Source organism: Mastomys coucha, unplaced genomic scaffold, assembly GCF_008632895.1.
Source record: "Mastomys coucha isolate ucsf_1 unplaced genomic scaffold, UCSF_Mcou_1 pScaffold13, whole genome shotgun sequence".
Lineage (NCBI taxonomy): Eukaryota > Metazoa > Chordata > Mammalia > Rodentia > Muridae > Mastomys > Mastomys coucha.
In genome coordinates this window covers 38,395,723-38,402,596 of record NW_022196895.1, presented here as the reverse complement: position 1 = coordinate 38,402,596, position 6,874 = coordinate 38,395,723, and positions in this window count along the sequence as shown.

The following is a 6,874-nucleotide window of genomic DNA, read 5'->3' as shown; positions in this document are numbered from 1 at the left end:
CCTTTCTTTCTTTCTTTTTCTTTTTTTGAGACAGGGTTTTTCTCTGTATAGCCCTGGCTGTCCTGTAACTCACTCTGTAGACCAGGCTGGCCTCAAACTCAGAAATCCGCCTGCCTCTGCCTCCCACGTGCTGGGATTAAAGGCATATGCTACCACTGCTCGGCACTGTTCGGCTCTTGTAATTGCATTTTAATGTTTTATTTTACAATATTTTAGGAGTAGCCTGAACTTGTAAAAAGCCTTAAGTGTATGTGTGCCTATGTGTGTGTGCCTATGTGTATGCCCTTCCTAAAAGCTCGGAGCCTTCCCTAGATCCAATGAAGCCGGACGGTGGTGGCGCATGCCTTTAATCCCAGCACTTGGGAGCCAGAGGCAGGCGGATTTCTGAGTTCGAGGCCAGCCTGGTCTACAGAGTGAGCTCCAGGACAGCCAGGGCTACACAGAGAAAACCTGTCTCAAAAAAACAAAAAAACAAAAAAACAAAAACAAACAAACAAAACAAAACAAACAAACAAAAACCCTACAATGAATCCCTATGATACCATGTAGAATGTAACAGCCAAACAAAATAAAGACTCCTGGGTGCCCCCAAAATTCACTACCTGCAGAAGATCTCATAAATGGCACATAAAAGGTATGTTTTTATCATCCTATTGTATGTCCAAATTGAATTAACCATGTCTGAGAACTGCTCTTCCAGAACCACGTTCACAGGTGCCACCTTTATCCCCCCCTACCCCCAAGCCCAGGCCAGCACCATACATCTATTAATCCTCTTCCAAGGCTACACTACCAAAACCCAAGCCTGGGGTGAGAACAGAAATAAAACTTTATGCCTCTGAGGAGTCTTCTTAACCATCAATCAGAGATGACTGCTTCCCAGCCAGGACTCTGATGTGCTATTTTAATAATTCCAAGTGTTCCGAGGATCGCTCCTCTGACTGCAGACCCTTGCGACAAAACCTGGGTGAATTATGAGACAATTTCATGCTGTTTTGCAGAGTGATTAAAACAAGTGGCCATGAATGATAGGGTATGTTATACGGAGATGGAGCCTTTCAGTTATAAAAGATGTATCAATCAGGGGAAAGCAAACACAAATTAAAGTTTGATGAGCAATTGGGTATTAATCGGTGCTAACTCTGCTTTTTATGTCCCTGTGATATGGAGCTGATCATAAACACGGTAAGCGATACTAATAATGTATACTCACTTCAATACAGCTTTATAGCTTCATTTATTAAAGAGGCCAATATTGAGATTGAGTTGTGAGTGTTCTGGTGAATTTCATTCTGCTGTCTACTTTATCCGGCTCCTGGGTGCAGATGCCCAGACACAGCTCACAGGGTAGGTTGCAGTTGCTTAGACGCGTAAGTTATCCCCTCATTTTAGTCCTACATCAATTCTACATTATAGTGAAGACAAACTTAACAGAAAACCTGGAGCCTTATACTTTTTAAAAAATAAGTTTCCTCATGAGTTACTGCTGTTAGGCAGTGATGTCAAAGGAACTTCGGCAGGACGTCATTGAATTAGACGATGAATAGACGTTGTAGTGGCATAGTTCTATAAACAACTAATATATTTTATTTTAAATGTAACAAACACATTTCATCTCAAATACGAAAATGAGGTTTTTTTCCCCCTAATCCCCAAAATACAAAGACGATATTGACACGTGATCACAGGTAAAAGAAAGAAAACAATTTTTTTTTCTTTAAAAGCCAAGCGCTTGGGAGTTGGAGGTCAAATGGTCAGGAATTCAAGGTCATCCTCAGGTACATAAAATGAAGGACATAAACAAAGCCATTAATAAATAAATGAATAAATAAGTAAATTTTATGTTAAAGTGAGAGTTTCCTGGAAACAAATTTTATTTATTTATTTTTGTTTTTTGTTTTTGTTTTTCTTCTTTTTTTTTTTAATTTATTTTTATTTATGTGAGTACACTGTAGTTGTCTTCAAACACACCAGAAGAGGGCATCAGATCTCACTACAGATGGTTGTAAGCCACCATATGGTTGCTGGGAATTGAACTCAGGACCTCTGGAAGAGCAGTCAATGCTCTTAACTGCTGAGCCATCTTTCCAGCCCCTGTTTTTGTTTTTCGAGACAGGGTTTCTCTGTATAGCCCTGGCTGTCCTGGAACTCACTCTGTCGACCAGGTTGGCCTCGAACTTAAAAATCCGCCTGCCTCTGCCTCCCAAGTGCTGGGATTAAAGGTGTGTCCCACCACTGTTTGGCTGGAAATAAATTTTATAAAGTCATCTTTTTAAAAAAGTCCACTTGTGCAGTGAGGTGACTCAGTGGATAGCGGAGAACGTCGCTTCCTTTCAGACCTAAGGATCTTACTTTGATCTCTGAGTCTCAGGTGACAGAAGGTGTAGGTTGTCCTCTGGCTTCCACACACCTGCTATGACACATATGTGCACTTGGGTGTGTGCACACATACACATATACACATGCCTAAATAAATAAAATGTAATAAAATTGTAAATCAATTTATATAATTGTCAAATACTTCGACTATCTGCATTCATATCCCTGGTTCCATGAGTTAATCTCTGTGTTTTTCATCAGAATGGGTAAAAACTGCAAATGTATATATCTGTGAAATGCATATAATCATATGTAGCTTAAGGATTATTGTAAACTAAAAGGTGCATTTTTTTCTTAAAAGCATTCTTGAAAACCATTGTTTAACATGTTTTAAACAGCTATTTGGGGCATGTCAATAATGGTTATGGCAAGTGAGGTCTATTCGGTTATGTGTCATCCCGTAGGGACTGAAGGTGCTCCAACACTGAGGTACATCTTCAGCTTGTTCTAGAATCTATTAAATTGATCAGCTATTGCTAGCCTGGTCTATCTGACACTAATACTTTACACTAATATTTGGCATTGTTAACTTGGGAGAAAACTCCAGAAGCCAGCATAATAGCATGCCCCCCCCACCCATACCCACACCCACACCCACACCTTCTCTCACACACATACCCCAGGTAGTCTCTCTCTGCTCAAAGGTTCCAATACTCTCAGGGGCTGTTGAGATGGCTCAGCGGGTAAGAGTACCGACTGCTCTTCTGAAGGTCCTGAGTTCAAATCCCAGCAACCACATGGTGGCTCACAACCACCTGTAATGAGATCTGACGCTCACTTCTGGTGTGTCTGAAGACAGCTACAGTGTACTTATTTGTAATAATAAATAAATCTTTGGGCAGGAGTGAGCAGGGTCTACGGGAGCGAGCGGGGCCGACCGGAGCGAGTGTGGTTGATCAGAGTGAGCAGAGGTCCTAAAAGTCAGTTCCCAACAACCACATGAAGGTTCACAACTATCTGTACACTATATGTACTCATATGCATAAAATAAATAAATAAATAAATCTTCCATTACTCAGAATTTTATCCCAAGCTCCCTGGGACTCATCCTCGGGCTAACGCAAAGGACCAGCTTCGGCAGAACAAATCTACTAGCTATGGGGTTTGTTTCTAAACTCGACGCAGTTGACTGTCAGGGGGTAAAGTACAGCCCAGCTTTAGAGTGAGGCTGAAGTTTCCCAAGGTTCTTGAAAGACCAAAAAGAAACCATGCTGTGGCTGCCAGGAGACGGGGTAGGAGGGATGAGATCTTCCGTTGAGAGCACCAGAAGCAAACAAACGCTGCTGTACACTTCTTATCCCTGGAGAGCATCTGTTCATCAGGCTAGTGCTTCGGGAAGCAAGTATTTCACTGGGCTATTTGCCTCAGAAACTGTGCTTTTATGGCCTATTCATTAACAGGAACAGCTTATTTATATGAGACATATTTTAACAGACGGAAGGCCGAGCAACTAGAAAAGACAAAGGCTGTGCTTTAAGAGGATCACGTCAGAGGAGGCCCTTTGCAGGCAAGGAGAAGGGCGTGGCTTAGTGGGTCAGGAGGACTGGAGTGGGGACGGGCTGCGAGGGAGCTTTGGGTTTTGGATCTGTTTGGTTAATACAAAGGATTGCTCTCTGAGTGTAGTGGCTGTGACCCCATCGCTCAGAAAACTGGGACAGGAAGACCACCTGGGCTATGTAGAAAGATCTTGTCTCAAAAGTAAAATAAAAAAAAAAAAAAATTACCAGACAGTGTTGACCCATGCCTTCAATCTCAGCACTCAGGGGCAGAGGGAGGAAGATCTCTGAGTTGGACTACAGAGTAAGGTCTAGGATAGCCCAGGCTATACAGAGAAAACTTGTCTCAAAGAAAGAAAAAATAAAATTAAATTAAAAAAATAAATTAAACTTTTAAAAAGGGGAAACATATTGTCAAAGAGATGCCTTGTGATAAAAGGACCTTAGAAAAACCAATGTCATGTATTGCCAGTCAATGACACAGGTTTGCTCTTCTTGTCACTAACGGACTCAGATGCCACAATTTTTCCTCAAAAGTAAATGGCCTATTTTCAAAATAAGCAGAGTCCGCATCTTGATATCCCCTCTTAATTCAAGAAATATATCTAACTCTAGTCTAACAAGAGTCAGCTTCAGAAGAAATTAATCAGGAGCAGGCATTAATTATTTATACTCTAAAACAGTAGGTCTGCTAATGTTTCCACTAATCACCAAAGCTAAGCAGATGTGTCTTCATAAAGAATACAATGTGGATAAAAGAGGCACAAGCAGGAAAAATGTGTGTGTGTGTGGCAGTGACAGGAAACTCGGTGAAGGCGTCACTGCACCCAGGACTCTATTTAAACTACAAGGCACAATCAAATGGTTCTCATGCTTTTCATTATATAAAATATTATATTAAGGCAGAGTTGGTAATATAATCCTATAATATCATCACTTAGGAGGCTGAAGTGGGAGGATTTCAGGCTATGTATTGAAACCCTGTGTCAAAGGCTGGCGAGATGGCTCATGGGCTAAAGGTGCTTGCTGCTGAGCCTGATGAACTGAGTTTGATTCTGCTCGGGAGGTAGAGAGACCTGACTCTCAGTTATCCTCTGATCTCCGCATATGTACCCAAACACACACCAAGTTAATTAGCTAATTAATTAGCCTGCTTCAATACTTTGCACATGTATAAATCAATAAAATTAGGAGAAGAGTTTATGGAGGTTAAAACTAATGGTAAGAGATGGAGAAAAATTAGATTTCTCTCTTTTTTTAAAAGATTTATTTATTTATTTTTTATGTGTATGAGTACACTGTAGCTGTACAGATGGCCGTGAGCCGTCATGTGGCTGCTGGGAATTGAACTCAGGACGGCCCAGCTTGGTCTGGCATAATACACCGTAGCTGTCTTCAGGCATAGCCCTGGCTGTCCTGGAACTCCTTCTGTAGACCAGGCTGGCCTCGAACTCAGAAATCCACCTGCCTCTGCCTCCCAAGTGCTGGGATTAGTGGCACACGCCTTTAATCCTAGATTTCTCTTTTTGACAATATTTAAAAAGCATCCAGTTCTGAGAACCGCCTGAAAGCAGCCTTCCACTTTCCACACGTGTTAAATCTTAAAATCATTTCACGCAAATTCAAAATGAGTCAGTTCACGTACGTGCAGGAGTAGAGGCTGCCACGTCTTAGAACTCAGCTTCCTGGGTTTGTCCCCGACCCTACTGCTTGCTAACTATGGGATGTCACCAGTCCTCAATTTCATTGGCAATATGGGCTCATAGGAGTAGCTACCTCGAAGCATTACGTAATGAGTTCTTAGGATATCCCAATTATGGGCTAGGTTTGTTGGGACTTGTAGAGAGTGAGTAAAGTCCTCAGCGAATGTGTGTTGTTGGCTGTATCAAAGACACCAGCTCTGCAACCCCATGGGAGTGGCAAAGCCTTCTCCAGGTAGAGATCACAGACCCGGCAATGTCTTTCTTGAGTCCAAGTGTGAATGTTGATCATACGTGCAGAAAACATCCACTGTAGCTTTCCTCGTGTTTATAGCCTGAAGACTGCTCTCCTTCCTATCAGACTGCTTCTACCAAGGTAGCTAAACGTGACTCTTGATCAGCTGTCTATAATAGTCCCGCCTTCTTGTTTATCTGTATGTAATAGCCCTACCTCCTTATTCTGCTATATATAATAAACATCCTGGGCTTTCAGAGTGCTGTGCCTTCTCCTTTAGAGAGCCCAGGCCACTGGATGCCGGCTTTTCTCTATGAGTGTCTGTGTGTTAGTCATTTCTTTATTACCTCATGACTCAGAGTCTGAGTTCTGGGACCCAAGCAGTGCAAGGAGTCGGCGTGTTAGGAAGACAGTAAGTATTTCTGTGGTCAGTTAGTAGAATAGCGCTGGGCTTTGACACAGGCTCCCTGGGTAGCTACCGTGGTGGAATGAGAGTGACAGACCTCACCCTTCCTCTTCACTCTTGGTTCCAGGCATGATGCTTGTCACAGTCCTGGATGGAGCACAGTGTCCTTTCATGTTCCAGGGAGATTTGTAAGTTCACTGTTATCAGCATGGAGGCCAGAGTGGGGTTGGTTCTTCAGATTCTAACTTTTTCCTTTTCCCCAGAGTTTTTTTTTTTTTTTTACTCCCAACCCTCATTGGAGACCGAGAATTAGATCCCTAACGGAGTGGCGTGGCACTTAGATCTTAAGATTCCCCCATCAAAGTACTAATCAGGTCTGCCCCTGCTTAGTGGCTTAGATCAGTCGTGTTCAGGGTGATATGGCTGTAGGCACTCACTCAGAACTTATATACAAAATGTCACAATAAATGTGTGCTTGCCCCTTGATGGGAATACTACCTGTATCCTGCCTGCTAAATGATGTATCTTTGATATTTCCTAGTATGTATGTACATATAGATGCATAGAGACAGGAAGGAAAGAGAGAGAAAAAGAGAGAAGAGAAGGAGTAGGGGAGGAGTGAGAGGAAGGAAGGGATAGAGAATGGGAGCGGGGGGGG